This window comes from Polypterus senegalus, chromosome 2, assembly GCF_016835505.1.
Source record: "Polypterus senegalus isolate Bchr_013 chromosome 2, ASM1683550v1, whole genome shotgun sequence".
Classification (NCBI taxonomy): domain Eukaryota; kingdom Metazoa; phylum Chordata; class Cladistia; order Polypteriformes; family Polypteridae; genus Polypterus; species Polypterus senegalus.
Window position 1 is genome coordinate 231,611,296 of NC_053155.1, and position 16,688 is coordinate 231,627,983.

Sequence of the window (16,688 nt, forward strand, 5' to 3'; positions counted from 1 at the left end):
TTTTTAACTTTCCTAATGTAGTATTTACACTCACCCCATTTGCACAATTAATATGTGTTGCATTTGTATGTTATTTTTTACTTTTTGTGAAAAAGTGTAGTAAATATCAGTGGTGGGAGATTAATATGCTGCTTACAATGCATCTTCTTTTCATTTTGAATAATGATAAAGTTTCTTTAGATAATAAGGATTCATTTCTTTTGCTTGTTGCCCTTCTGCAAGAATGACTTCTTAGCTGCAATATGCCCTACAAGACCAACACTTTTAAGAGTTCTTTGTGTAGTCAAAATGTGTGCTTTAGTGCCAGATGACTCTGCCAAATGCTGAGCAAGCACTTCAATAGATTTTGCTTTAGCCCTTAGAGAAAGTAACCTTTAAATGGCATAGGCCAGATAGTTTTTTTTTAGGTGTCGCATTGTTTTCTGACTTCAACTTGCACAGTTTCCAAGTATTTCTTTATGACAGCTTGTACACTATATTTTGTAAATCTGGTCTTGTGTGCTTTTGCTATTGTGAAAAAAATATATAATTGTATGCCTTCAATGTGTGTTAGCTTAGCCATTTCAAAACTTCTCTTTGTGGCACCCTAATATTTTTATTTATGATCAAATACCCCACTTTGTTATACCCCCTGCTCACCTGGCTTCGCTAAATCCTCTGGCTCTGATAACTAGTTTTTTAAAAAAAAATTCTTATTTGCCCTGAAACATTTACATGACATTGCATATTGTGCCACTCTGAAAGAGAAATGGTCTTTAAGATGATAATCAGCCATATTCATCCTGGTGCCAGCATGACTGTAACGTCGTTATGTGTAATTGTTTAACAAAGACATTGTATTGTATTGATATGTGAAAATCATTTTAAACAACGTGTAGATATGAGCCAGAATCCCAATAAATTTTATCCAGATCACACTATTTGAATTCAAAAACAGGAAGGTTTCATTTCAGAAATTCTAAGCTTTATGGCACCAGTCAAAATGTATTCATCTACCAATAACTAGCAAATGAAATAAAAAAGCATTGTACTAAAATTTTCAAAATCTCCCTGTGCTGGCTTGAGAAATAAAAGCTGGAATGTACTTCTTGAAGCCAATCTGTCAGATACCAGGTAGTTCCATTCATTGGGCCTAATCTCATGTTATACTTTTATTTGGCCAAAGACATGCCCTGAAGTCTCCAGGCATGCCTTTAAATTGCGAGAACCCATGACAGTATATATAAATGCTCCCATTTATGGTGTACCTCTGTCTTTTGTCTACAACACAGTGCTCTGATGAGGCTTCATTATTTACAGATCTGTTACCTCAGCAATACTATAATCTCTGAATGATGCAAACTATTTGCTTGTTTTCTAAAGACAAACCTTTCATATTAGTTAACTAATGTAATTATCCAATGATTTAGATACATAATAGATTTTCTTCATTACATCCTATCACATTCAAAACAGTAAAATGAATTTATCAGTGTATTGCCTATAGATTGTTATAATGAATTTTAATAGGTATAATAATGAGGACAGATTACAATGAAAAATTACACAAAAGCCATATAACATAATAAACATCACACATGATCAGTACATGCATCTAGTTTTATAGTTTTAATAATAATAATTTAAAATACTGCTTGTGATAACTAAATTAACACTTCAGTAAGATTAACTAAATTCTGCATGAAGGAGAGGACCAGCAACATGAACATGACAACAGACTTTATTTAATCTAACAAAGACAGCATTATGCATTCATACATTCCTTCATTTACCAAACTGCCTAACCTGCATGTCTTTTTTGAGGGGATGGTAGATTACAGTCAAATCCTAAAAAAGCATGGGTAGAAGATGCAAGTTTCAACAATAACAACAACAGCATTTATTTGTATAGCATGTTTTCATACAAATGATGTAGCTCAAAATGCTTTACAAGATGAAGAAAGAAAAAAGAAAAAATATAAAAAGTAGGCAATAATAATTAACAAAGAATAAAATAAGGTAAGATGGCCAGGGAGGGCAGAAAAAAAAACAAAAAAACTCCAGAGGACTGGAGAAAAATACAAAATCTGCAGGGGTCCCAAGGCCATGAGACAGCCCAGCCCCCACTAGGCATTCTACCTAACATTAATGATCTAAATCGGTCCTCATGGTTTTCAGGCTTCACATGGAAGAATTCGATGATGATGGTCATGTGAAACATGTTCTACAGAAAATAAATCCACCTTTGATCTTTGGACTCTAAAGGGGTGAGGCAGCAGTGACACCCTAACATACTATATTACATACTTATTTTTATGTTGTTGTGCCTGCTTATTATAAAGTCATCCCTGATGGAGGATCACTGGAATCATGGGAAAGAGAGGTCCTTTCATCGGATTGGCTGGCCTAGCACTGTTTCAGCTGTGGAATGGCCAAATGGGGGAGGCAGCTTGATGGATGAGGTCTCCAGGACTATAAACAAATCCACATCATATTATGTGATGTCATCCATTGTTAAATTCTGCTCCGTACTTCTAAAATTTTTATTTTTATACTGTATTGAGGATTTGTTCTGTTCTGTGTATTGTATTCTATTGACCCATTTCTTTTTGACACCCACTGCACGCCCAACCTACCTGGAAAGGGGTCTCTCTTTGAACTGCCTTTCCCGAGGTTTCTTCCATTTTTTCCTTACTGGGGTTTTTTGGGAGTTGTTCCTTGTCTTCTTAGAGAGTCAAGGCTGGGGGGTTGTCAAGAGGCAGGGCGTGTTAAAGCCCATTGTGGCACTCCTTGTGTGATTTTGGGCTATACAAAAATAAATTGTATTGTATTGTATTGTATTTTTCCAACCTAAACTGATAATGATAAATGCAGAAACCCATAACAACATTTTAAAAACATGATATACCACAACCAACAGAAAAAAAATGAGGATGGGTATAACAGTGTTTTTGAGTTACCGAGAAAACTACAGATTATAAAGACATTGTATGCAAACATGGGGACACCTTGCAAACTGCACAGGTCCTCCAGACTTTATAAGAAAACTCTAAACTAGCTTACCTTTTCTATTTTATAAATTTAGCTTAAAGGACAATTCTACATAAAACTATTGTTTTAACTCAGCTCATTTTCAGCATTTCCCCTTCTTATCTGTAAATGAATAAAATGTTTATCCTGTCTTGGATAAATATTAGAACACTCTAGACGAGAACAGGCCATTCAGCCCAACAAAGCTCGCCAGTCCAATCCACTTATTTTTTCAAAAAAACATCAAGTCGATATTGCAAGTATATTTCACTTTATGATTACTCTTTACTTATATTGTCTTACTTGTTTTCATTGTTTTAATTATCAAAATTGTTTCAGTGTGCCATTTAATTACTTTAAAAAACATACCTATTTATTATACCATATCAATTTTAAAAATCATTGAGTAACATAATGAGGAGAAAAGCATGATACATTTAAGGTAGAGAAGATTTAAGGTAGGAAAAAATGTAGGCTACAAAAGAGGAACATTACCTTTGTGGTTTTATATAACTTTGACAAGGTCAACTGTCAGAATATTCTTAGTGATTTTCCGTTGTTTGCTTGTTTTCAACTTTTTCCCCTGAAATTCCCAAAGCTCATATGTGTTAAATTATTGCTAGGGATTCACCTCAGTAAATTTTGTGCGTGTGTTTGTCTGGGTGTTGTTTTCTCCCTTGTGTTATGAGAATTGAGCATAAGGGATAGGAACTGTTCGGTTGCCCTACTGTTACAGCAGTCACCTGAGGCAATATTATTTTAAAGCTTGACCTTATCCTCAGTTTCCCAATGAAGCAGTCCACACTAGAAGATCATTCCCATGGTGCGTGTGGCCCATACCTGCTGTCCATAAAGGCTCTTTACTTTAAGTTGATAGTCAAGTTTATGTAAAGTACATTTTTTATTTCAAATTCCTCCTACTACTTTGTTTTGCTCTTGTTGGACTATTTTATTATTTTATATTGTTAATATGTTAGTCTTTTTGTGGAAGTTGGTTAATTCACATTGGCTACCTTCAGTTCTTTCTTTCTCTCTTTCCCTCTAATTTGAGTTAAGTCATCAAAATATGGTCTTTTCTGTTATTAAACCTTGATTTGTGCCAAATCTAGCCTGAATTTGTTTTTCATAGATTTTGCTAATGGGTTATGATGGAATGCCTTGAATCTACAATTTCTTGTTTTATTCTGACCTTTACACATAATACTGTATATCTGATGCGGATGGTAGTAAAGAGGTGACCTGCCATGAGTTCATTGGTTTGTATAATTTAAAGGAATTTATTTTAAAGATCTAAGGTGTTTGAAAAGAAATAAGAGCATTACTAGTTTGAAACAGAGATCAAGCTTTTGCAGAAAAGGGGTTTTATAAATATGTATGTTCATGTGTACATGCCCATGTCTGTATTATGGCAAAACATTCTGTAAGGTTACACTGCATATCATGCAGAATAAAGTTAGTAATGTTACAGATTGTAAGATTTGAAACATAATTTATTGGAAGTTGTCTTTATACATTCTGCGGAAAGACTTTGATAAACAGTTGCTTTGCAATCATACTTTTTTGATGTTTAAATTAGATACATGCAATTCATTAGGAATGAATGAGTTGACTTGAGTTGCAATCTATTAATTGTACCTTTCTGTTCATGAATGCCTCAAACCTAATCCCTTCATCATTTCCGCTCTGAGTTTTGATTTGATTACATTTAAACTAGGAAGGATAGTGAGTACAAATGTTATTTTTTTCTTGTGAATCACAGTGCCAATCTTAATTTTTCCATAACTGTAGTTTTATGGGTGGTATTTAATTTATTTACATATTCAGCAAATTTATAATTGGTCATCAATTTTTATATTAGATCATCTGGTTTTGATTGATTGAAGTAATTGTTTATGTTATTCTATTAAGATACATTTTTTGAACCCTTACATTTGCGTATTTGTAACTATTAATGGTGCTGATTTATTTACATTTTCAGTTTTACATTGTGTCATCTATGGTGTTTATAATATTGATGAAATGTACAGTATATAGTCTATATGATAGACATTTACTCATTTCCAATCTTATGAGGAAAGCAGTTTATATCATTCATTATTACTACATTATTTTGCAATAATCTTTTAATCCTGTATGCCTTAATGAACTATTCTTTCATTTAATGATGAAATATTTTGTTTAGCTTTCAATTTGTATTATGTTTCACTTCCGAAATGCATCAGCTATTGATTTTGGGCTGACCTTTGTGCATCTGTGCTACTGGACTCATACCATCCATCATCCTAGGAATGGATATGGCTTGGACAACATATGAATGTTGTCACACACGTATGCATGGGAGGCAGCTAAAGGGCTTGAGGAAGGGCAGTTTCGAGTGATACTGGGATTTGGCAGAGTGCACTAACTCTTTTTCTCCCTTTATTGCAGACCATTCACGGGAGAGTCCACCTGGCCCTCTTGATGTCACTTCTGAGACCTAGCCTATGGAAGAAGACCTTGCTGGCTCTGGCCCCTGTGATGTCACATCTGGCTCGAACCTATGGCTGAAGACCTTCATGAGCCCGACCCCTTTGATGTCACTTCCTGTCCTCCCCTTTAAAAGCCTTAACCTTTTCCCTATTCCCTGAGCTCTGTTTTGGACTCGGTTTTGTGCACATCAGTGCTGTATTCAATTTTCAACTTTGCAGCCAGGATACCAATTATACGGGTGGCTGCCCCAAACCTTGATATGACACTGTGTGTAGTTTGTGACACTGGCGTAGTCGGCAGGATGGAATGGTCCCAGAAGAGAAGGGGACAGGACTTGCACCAAACCCAGGTGGGAGCGTACCGGGGCCGAGTTTTCAGGTGGGGAGAATGTCCCGCGATTCAGAAAGACCAGGTGCAGGCTCCGCTCCCGGCCCACTTAACTGGACAGCCCAGGCTGACCAGGCGGTGTGCAGGAGGGGCTCACAGACTTGGGCTGCTCTGGAGGGGCGTGGCAAAGGGAGCTTATTATGCTCTCTCAGGGGAGAGTGCCTGTCTACCTGTGAAGGCAGAACCCTGAGTCTCACCTAGGGGTGAACCAGACTGGCAGGTGAATATAATATGAAAGTGGAGGTTCGACCCAGAGTGGCCGATCCACAAGCAAGCCTGGTCATTGTGGGCTGCGGTAGGGCACTGGTTATGGCCAGGTGATAACAATTCCTATAAAATAGTGGAGCAGGTGGCTTGCTACCTGCTCTTAAAGGCACTACCCCGTGGGTTTGCCCAGCCGGTCTGGGGTAAAGACTTTCAAAATATGAAAAGATTATTAGACCTCATTGAGGTGCAGGGGACAGCCTCGCAACCTGGTGGCGCAGAACCTTCCCTTAGTCAAGCTCAGCCGCTTTACGTCCCTACACCTAGCCTCGTTCAACCTGGAGCCTGTGCCAACATCCCCGGAATCGCAGGTGCACAAACTGCTTGGGAGCGAGGAGAAATGTAAGTGAAAGGGGAGGAGGGGTTTGTGTGCTCTGAATAACCCGTTGGCGGTCCCACACACAGGCGTGGTGATCGTAAACGGGCACAAGATCACAGCCTTGTTCGATTCCGGCAGCAACACTTCCATTGTTGCCCGCTCGTTTGTGCTACCGCGACAGTAGTTAAAAGTTAAGATCAGTATAACCTGTGTCCACGGAGAAATCCTCTGGTACAGGTCCGCCTTCTGTGTCATCAGTTACAGAGGACCGGTTCAGAAATTAACCATGGCGGTCCTCCCAGATCCACCACACCCAGTGATACTAGGGAGGGACTGGTTTAATATTAAAAGTGGTGAGACGCTTACCACTCCTGGTGTTAACTTAGGCATAGTTATAGACGGGAACGAGCCATCTCAAGCTGCCTTCACGCTGTGTCTTCTCCACTATAGATCTTGCAAACGCATACCATCAAGTGCTATTGCATGAGGAGAGTAGGGACCTAACTGCATTTATAACACACGATGGCTTGTTCCGTTTTTGCCGTGTTCCCTTTGAGCTGGTGTCCACTCCAGCTGCGTTTCAAAAATTACTGTCAACACTTCTTTGTCATCTTCCAGGTGTCCAGAAGTACCTTGATGATATTATTATCTATGGATCCACAGCTGCTGAACATGATCATCAACTCTCAGCTGTTTTAGAATGCTTGGAGAAGGCAGGGCTACAATTAAACAAGGACAAATGTCATTTCAACCAGACTTCCCTTCGTTTTTTGGGGCATGTCATTTCTGCAGAGGGTATTTCGTCTGACACAGAGCATGTAGATGCCTTCCTTAATGCACCCTTTCCCACAGATGCTTCAGCTGTACGTTCATTTTTAGGGCTAACATCATGGTATGCAAAGTTAATACCACATTACGCCACGATAGTAGAACCTATGCGTGCTTGCTTACGTGGGAAATCCAACTTTGACTTCACAGAGGAAGCACAGCGTAGCTTCCATAGGGTCAAGGAATTAATTCTGACCAATCCTGCTCTGGCAATTTTTGATCCTGCTTTGCCTTCAACTATAGCAACTGACGCTCAGACTATGGGCTGGGTGCAGTATTTACACAAATACATGCAGATGGAACAGAGCACAGCATTGCTTTTGCTTTTCGTACACTTTCTCAGGCCAAGAGGAAGTATTCTACAGTGGAAAAGGAGGCCTTAGCGTGCATTTGGGCAGTTGAAAAGTGGCGTAGGTATTTGTGGGGACAGCGCTTCACTTTGAAAACAGATCACCAGGCCCTCACAACACTTCTTACTATGAAAGGTATGGGGAGAGCTGGTTTGCGTATTGCCCGATGGTTGGCACGTCTTCTTTGCTTTAATTATGACGTGTTGTACCACCCAGAAGCACAAAATCTGAATGCTCCAAATGTGCCATCTGAATTAGAGCCAGAGTATGTTGCCCTTATGTCCTCGGCCATAAAGGAAGTAAGTCATGCAGAATTCGAAGCTGCTTCTGCATCATGCCCAGAACTGAGTGCCGTACAGGATCGCATTCATTCTGGACGGCCTGCAAATATTTCACGTGTACCAAATGAGTTTGTACCGTACTTTCGCATATGGCATGAACTGTCTCTTAAAAATGATTTTGTATTCAGAGGATCTGATTGTTTAGTTGTGCCGGTTAAATTGCGACAGGTAATTGTGGACCTAGCACATGAGGGTCATCAAGGAACTGTCCGCACAAAACAGTGGCTTCGCAACCTGTACTGGTGGCTGAAAATGGATGATCTTGTCACAACAGCAATAAAGTCCTGTCAGCCTTGCCAATCAAATGATAAGACCGCAAAGGTGTGTGCTGTGCCGTTACAACCCGTATCTTGGCCAGACGGGCCATGTCAGAAAGTTGCCACTGATGTGATAGGGCCATTTGAAATCACACCTGTAGACTGTCGCTTTGCCTTCACACTAATTGGCTATTATTCAAAATGGTCTGAAGTTGGTTTTACGTCCCAAATTACTGCTTCAGTTTTAGTTGCTTTTTTAATATCTATTTTCAGCCGCTATAGCAACCCTCAATGCTTGGTATCTGATAATGGTCCTCAGTTTATATCCTCTATGCTGACCACATTCCTACAAGAGAGGGGCATTCAGCACACTAGATCTGCAAATTATCACCCTCAGGCTAATGGAGCAATTGAAAGATTTAATTGAGTGTTCAAGGAAATGGTACAGACGCTTCATTTACAGCATGGGCCCTGGAAATCATTCATTACTGAATTCCTTCATATGCGACAACATGTATTTCGCCCTTTGAACTGCTACATGGACGCAAGATGCGTACCAAACTGAACATATTGCCTTTGTCAACATCTGTTGGACTAGACGATGCAAGCATAAGACAACGAGTTGCTGCTAAACAGAATAAGATGAAGAAATACACAGATGATAGAAGAGGAGCTTGTGTCTTGTTACTGGCAAAGGGAAACACAGTGCAAGTAAAAATGCCTACACATGTGTCTTAATGATTGCTACATTACGGTAATCCCACGCCTGTACTTGACAAAATTGGAGAAAGCAGCTGTGAGCTTGGTGACACTAAAGTATGGAATGCAGTGTGGTTGTCCCCTTGCGCACCATGTGCAGATTTGGCAAATGACACGCCAGCCGCGGATCAATCCTCTGGTGCGCCTCCTGCTGCTCCTCTTGAGTCACACGGGGATTCATTCCTTGAGAGTTTTCCTCCTCCGATTCCAACAGTGAAACCACCTGCTTTGTTGGTCCCTGAAGGAAATGGTTAGTTCACCTTGAAGGGCCACCTATGCTGCTGTCCTGTGTGGTTAAAAGACTATGAGACGGGATCGTAACGCAAGACAAACAGATTAGTCTGTTGTTTTCTTTTGTTGTGTTATTTTCCGTTTTGTTAACGGCAAGTTTTGGACGGGGAGTTAGATATTTAAGAATAGGGGAAATGTTATGTTGTGGTATTAATGTTATTTAATTTGGACAGTAGGTGGCACTGCACAAATATACAGTGCATCCGGAAAGTATTCACAGCGCATCACTTTTTCCACATTTTGTTATGTTACAGCCTTATTCCAAAATGGATTAAATTCATTTGTTTCCTCAGAATTCTACACACAACACCCCATAATGACAACATGAAAAAAGTTTACTTGAGGTTTTTGCAAATTTATTAAAAATAAAAAAACTGAGAAAGCACATGTACATAAGTATTCACAGCCTTTGCCATGAAGCTCAAAATTGAGCTCAGGTGCATCCTGTTTCCCCTGATCATCCTTGAGATGTTTCTGCAGCTTAATTGGAGTCCACCTGTGGTAAATTCAGTTGATTGGACATGATGTGGAAAGGCACACACCTGTCTATATAAGGTCCCACAGTTAACAGTTCATGTCAGAGCACAAACCAAGCATGAAGTCAAAGGAACTGTCTGTAGACCCCCGAGACAGGATTGTCTCGAGGCACAAATCTGGAGAAGGTTACAGAAAAATTTCTGCTGCTTTGAAGGTCCCAATGAGCACAGTGGCCTCCATCATCCGTAAGTGGAAGAAGTTCGAAACCACCAGGACTCTTCCTAGAGCTGGCCGGCCATCTAAACTGAGCAATCTGGAGAGAAGGGCCTTAGTCAGGGAGGTGACCAAGAACCCGATGGTCCCTCTGTCAGAGCTCCACAGGTCCTCTATGGAGAGAGGAGGACCTTCCAGAAGGACAACTATCTCTGCAGCAATCCACCAATCAGGCCTGTATGGTAGAGTGGCCAGACGGAAGCCACTCCTTAGTAAAAGGCACATGGCAGCCCGCCTGGAGTTTGCCAAAAGGCACCTGAAGGATTCTCAGACCACGAGAAACAAAATTCTCAGGTCTGATGAGACAAAGATTGAACTCTTTGGTGTGAATACCAGGCGTAACGTTTGGAGGAAACCAGGCACCGCTCATCACCAAGCCAATACCATCCCTACAGTGAAGCATGGTGGTGGCAGCATCATGCTGTGGGGATGTTTTTCAATGGCAGGACCTGGGAGACTAGTCAGGATAAAGGGAAAGATGACTGCAGCAATGTACAGAGACATCCTGGAAGAAAACCCACTCCAGAGCGCTCTTGACCTCAGACTCGGGTGACAGTTCATCTTTCAGCAGGACAACGACCCTAAGCACACAGCCAAGATATCAAAAGATTGGCTTCAGGACAACCCAGACTTAAATCCGATTGAACATCTTCTTTAGAGATCTTAAAATGGCCATGCACCGACGCTCCCCATCCAACCTGATGGAGCTTGAGAGGTGCTGCAAAGAGGAATGGGCAAAACTGGCCAAGGATAGGTGTGCCAAGCTTGTGGCATCATATTCAAAAAGACTTGAGGCTGTAATTGCTGCCAAAGGTGCATTGACAAAGTATTGAGCAAAGGCTGTGAATACTTATGTACATGTGATTTCTCAGTTTTTTTATTTTTAATAAATTTGCAAAAACCTCAAGTAAACTTTTTTCATGTTGTCATTATGGGGTGTTGTGTGTAGAATTCTAAAGAAAAAAATGAATTTAATCCATTTTTGAATAAGGCTGTGACATAACAAAATGTGGAAAAAATGATGCGCTGTAAATACTTTCCGGATGCACTGTATATAAGTAGAACTGGGAGAGGGATGGGAGAGAGTTCCAGGAAGAAGATTGTATGAGAGAGGCTTTTCTATAATAAAGAAGGTATTTGGAGATTTCTTTGTGCAGTAATCAATATAACATCTATCATTAACAAATGTTATTATTTTCAGTTCCAGTAAGGTCAATAGCCAGCAATACATATCTTAAGATGTTTGCTGGCTCTGCCGTAATTACAAAGTCACAAACAAGTCACAGAGCCAAAAGTATAAGCAGAACTTACTCTTTGTTTGATTGCTGTCAACTCAAGGGATGGAGGAAGTACTTTGTCTTGACTTCTTCTGTATCCACAGGGAGTCCTTCTCTGGCACATGTAGAAGAAATCCAAGTGCACTTTATTGTATTTGTACAGATGCTTTTCTCATTCTCTCACAACTTTAAGTTTGCCTTACGGATGCTGACCATCCTACAGCTACAGTCTTTGATGTTTTGTGTGCAGTGGTCCTCTTTTGCTAGCATAGAGTTATAACTCCTTTCTTCAGCAAGACAGATGAACTGCTTTTGCATACAGTCTGTCTTGTTCTTTTAGCATCCACAACACAGTTTGTTGTGGATGCTAAAAGAACAAGACAGACTGTTGTGGATGGTCTTCTATTCTTATGGTTTAGAAGTAGGTTAACCCTTTAGAGCAGAAGTCTCACACCAACCCTTAATATGACCACACCCTAGACAACAGAGGTCCTGCTATAGACCAGAAGGTAAAGCCGGGAATAAAGTGCACAGCTACTTCTTACACTAGTTTCTTGAGTACACATAAGCCTAACCTTTTGGGTGATAATTGGATCATTTTGGTCAACAAGGTTGATCATGTTGCTCATTGACCATGGTGGTAAACAGTTTAATTGTAATTGGTGCAGTCTTAATGAGATTCAGACCAAAGTCTGACAGTATTCCAAAGAGAGGCATCTGTGAATGTTTCTCTTTGGTTGAAGTTTAGTGTTAAATGTTAGTGAAGCGGCTGCAAATGCTAAAGAAAATAATTTAGTACAAGTGTGTGCTACAACTCTTAATGATAGCACAATTAATAAATAAAGAGAATATTTTTCTACTGAAAGGCTTAAAATATGATATATTTTGTTTAACATCTCAAGTACTATTTAGACAAGGCAACAGAAGTATGTTTCCAGTTGTGAATGATAAAGAAAGGTGTTGTATATCTGCCTAAAATATTATATAAACAAAGGTTTGTGATACTGAAATAGAGAAAAGAAACACTAGCATAATTTTTATTCTGCTATAATATTAGTATAGGATAGTATAAAAAAAAACTATGATGTTAAATTCCATTAATGCTATTGGTCTTCATCATTATTTACATATTAGTACAATCAATGGCACCAAATATTCTTCGTGGGGCCTTCACACAGCTTTCTCGGTTGTGTAAAACGGAAACACTCTCAGTCAAATTCCATAGTTGTATTTCTCCATTTTTGACCAGTTGGACCCTATGATTATCTGCTTTAATGTCCCAACTGAATTTTTTCTGAGTTACATAAATACTGAGGGTACACCTAAAATTGTTGGAAAGCCCTATCAGCATTCCAAAAAGGTGTAACTTAATAACTAAAGAAAATTAGTCAAGAACTACAGTATGAGGACATCTTTCATGTCTATATTAAGGGCAGTGCACTTCCTCGGAGTTCACTGTTATAGTCAGCCTATTTCCAGGCACCCAACTGTAACCACATGTTGTGGAAGTTCACCCTTAGTGTCTCCGCATAATTTAAATAAAATACCAGAGATCTCTGCTCCCTGGAGGAATTAGGTTATAATTAAAATCTTGGCTGGAACAAAAACCACACTCAATGCAGCCTTCCAGGAACTGTGTTTGACAAATGTGCTATATGCCTTGGTTTGACACCTTCATAAATATCTCCCAGATATTCTGGTACTCATAATCCAAATCTTCTCTGCAGGTCACACAAATCAGTTTTTATATGATTTTCCTTTGGCAGAAAAAAAAGGATTTAGTTTTACGAGGATTATGGACAATAATGTTTAAATGTGTCTGTAGAGTTTTTCATTTCTCTGATTATTTTTTTCTAATTGATTGACCACTGAGTTTATTTCCTTGCCCAATTATATATCTTGATTTGGAGCAGTTAGTAATTATACTTCTATATATAATAGGATATTACTGTATATAGTAGTATGCTATGTTATTCTGTGTTTGCCATAGTTTTCGTGACACTGTTTTTTGTTTTTACAACCTTGGTTTTTATTATCACTACAAAGTTGACTTCTTTGTACCTTGTGTTACTTCTGATTTGGCAGCATTTACATAAACTCTCTGAGACACTTTATAAAAATTGCATTAGGTTCATGGCTAGATACATTAAAACTATTTTTCTTCTATGGGATGATACTATGGAGAAAACCATGGTGTTTCATAATTACTGTGTCTTAACTATTGTGCTAATACTTTAAAATGTATAGAACCTTCACTTTTAGCAGATTGTGATATGAACATTTCGTACAGGCTATTGCCAATACATTTCAGTTACTTTTATATTCTAAGCCTATTGAGAGAACCATGCTTCTTCGTGCCTATAAATATGTTCCCAGAACACTGATAAATAATGACCCATTTTCTTAACTTGTGTATTTTTGAAAAGACCTGTTCTGAAAATGAGAATGTTTCTAAGAAGGTCAGGGAACTGGGCCAAAAGCTTATAAACAGAGGGTAAAATTGAGTCGCACTGTTATTATTCATATAAAAGAGCCTCACATTCCCAAAGGGAAGATAGATTTACAACTTGGTAAAATCCACTACAGACAGATTGGTTTACACTCTTATTTATTCTAGCATTGCTAATCGGATTTTATACCGTACACTGTGCTACTGGCATGTTTTACTATTCCCCCAATTTTTGCATTTTCAAATAATTATAATATTAGTGATTTATTTGTAAAAGCCACTAAAGTCAAAAATGTTGACTTGAACTAAAATTTTTTTATGGAAGTAAGCAAATAAAAACGTTTTTGTTCATTCAGTATAGTTTCTTCTGTAATGCATATTTTGTCACTTTTAATCATAATTTGTAGCACTAGGGTGTTGTACCGTGTTAGCCATTATGACTGTAGTGAAAAGCCAAATGACACCTTTTATTGTCTAACTTAAAAGATTACAATATGCAAGCTTTTGAGGCAACTCGAAATTACATCTTGCCTGAAGAAGGGGTCTGAGTTGCCTTGAAAGCTTGCATATTGCAATCTTTTTAATCATCTTTTGGTAACTTTCAAATGAAGATCATGCTAAATTCCAACAATAAAATCTGCATGAATATTATTTTTAACATTTCTAAATTTTTTATGTTGGGAAAATTACTTGGTCAGTGATCCACATGGTTTTAAAGTATAGGGTGGTCCAGATCTAATTATGCAATTTTCATTACGCTATAATTTATGACACATGAACAATCGTCTTTGTGCCGAACTGAAATCGTCCCCGCATAAATCAAAATCATCCAGACGATCTGGATCTGCAAAATTAGATCTGGACCACCCTGTATAATACCAAAGTGAGGTGTGTGTTACTTCCTAAAGCAGGTGAAAAATGTATTTTTTAAAGTTTACAGAGTTGCACCATGAAGCTACACACCAAAAGCATTGATTATAATTAGATTGTTAAGAATGTATGACTTTTTTTAATTATTATAATCTTAATCCAGGATGCTTACTAAACTTAGTGAGATAAAAGTCCTTTCATATTAAGTTTAATTCAGTTTTCTCTTTTGGCATTTTTCCTAAAACTGCATTTTTAGCTGTGCCTTCATGTGAAGTATTCAGTTTCTTTGTTTCTGTTAAAATCCAGAACAAATTCTAGGTAACACCCATTCATAATAAAATAATGGGTATGCTGGGCATGTCATTGTCTATCTTCTTAAAACATTAAAACAATAGTAAAAAAAATTAAAGTACATGTTATATATCCTACATAAAAGTACATCACATATATCCTAAATTAATACCAAGCTGGTGCTGAACAGCAGCATTGAAATGAAACCATAAAATCTAAGCGACTTAAACAAAATGGAAGAAATCCACCACCATACCCTGTTTGTATCTTTAGCCCAGAAAAATTTACTACCTACATTTTTAATATGATTTTCAAATTAATCGCAAAAGTTGTAGCAGATCAGCGGTGACTAGGAGCTGGAAAGGTTTAAAATAAATGAATAAACTGACTAAACAATCAAAAAAAGAATAGCTTATCACAATACATACTATGGGCAGAAGAAATCTTAGTTGCACTTGGGGGCTCTAAAATCTGAATTGGTATGACCGAAGTCAAAAAGTTACATTTAATGCTGAAACATTAATCATACTGGGGGCTCACAATAGTCACTCAGACAAAAATGTAAGGTCATAAATATAAATTAATAAAGTTCATAAAGTGTTACAATGGATTGAGTTATTTAAAGTATTTTGATAAAAGGAGGTTGGAAATAACGAGTTGCCATACCGCTTAGAATTAAGGCCAAAAAGTTCTATCTTGGTCTCATCAGACCAGAGAATCTTATTTCTCACCATCTCAGAGTCCTTCAGGTGTCTTTTAGCAAACTCCATGCGGGCTGTCATGTGTCTTGCCTCTCCTCAGTGTGTGGAGACAACCAGGCACTGCTCATCACTTGTCCAATACAGTCCCCACAGTGAAGCATGGCGGTGGTAGCATCATGCTGTGGGGGTGTTTTTCAGCTGCAGGGACAGGAAGACTGGTTGCAATCGAGGTAAAGATGAATGAGGCCAAGTACAGGGATATCCTGGACAAAAACCTGAAGTGCTAAGGACCTCAGACTGGGCCGTAGGTTTACCTTCCAACAAGATAATGACCCTAAGCACACAGCTAAAATAACGAAGGAGTGGCTTCACAACAACTCTGTGACTGTTCTTGAATGGCCCAGCCAGAGCCCTGACTTAAACCCAATTGAGCATCTCTGGAGAGACCTAAAAATGGCTGTCCACCAACGTTTACCATCCAACCTGACAGAACTGGAGAGGATCTGCAAGGAGGAATGGCAGAGGATCCCCAAATCCAGGTGTGAAAAACTTGTTGCATCTTTCCCAAGAAGACTCATGGCTGTATTAGCTCAAAAGGGTGCTTCTACTAAATACTGAGCAAAGGGTCTGAATACTTAGGACCATGTGATATTTCAGTTTTTCTTTTTAATAAATCTGCAACAATTTCAAAAATTCTTTTTTTTGTCTGTCAATATGGGGTGCTGTGTGTACATTAATGAGGTAAAAAATTAATTTAAATGATTTTAGCAAATGGCTGCAATATAACAGAGTGAAAAATTGAAGGGGGTCTGAATACTTTCTGTACCCACTGTACATATAAGACCGCAAGACAACCACATTAGTGAGTCTTCATTGTTTGTTAATTTATTTTTAAAGCTGTTTTTTTTTAAATTATATTTTTCTCAAACAATTAAAAAAAACACTTTATTTTCCTCCTGGGCAACGCTGGGTATTTCAGCTAGTATGTAAAAAGAAGAGAAAACATTTGTTTTGTTAACAGTTAGGGATAAACTCTTTTGATTCAACACTTTTAAATCCTCAATGCTAAATTATAT

At 38.4% G+C, this 16,688-nt stretch overlaps 1 protein-coding gene across 2 annotated transcripts in view; it reads right to left on the reverse strand.

Moving 5' to 3' along the window:
• The window catches only part of LOC120523745 (kelch-like protein 1), a 422,640-nt gene that overhangs the window by 19,808 nt on the left and 386,144 nt on the right, over window positions 1-16,688 (reverse strand). The gene's annotated exons all lie outside the window — the stretch shown is intronic.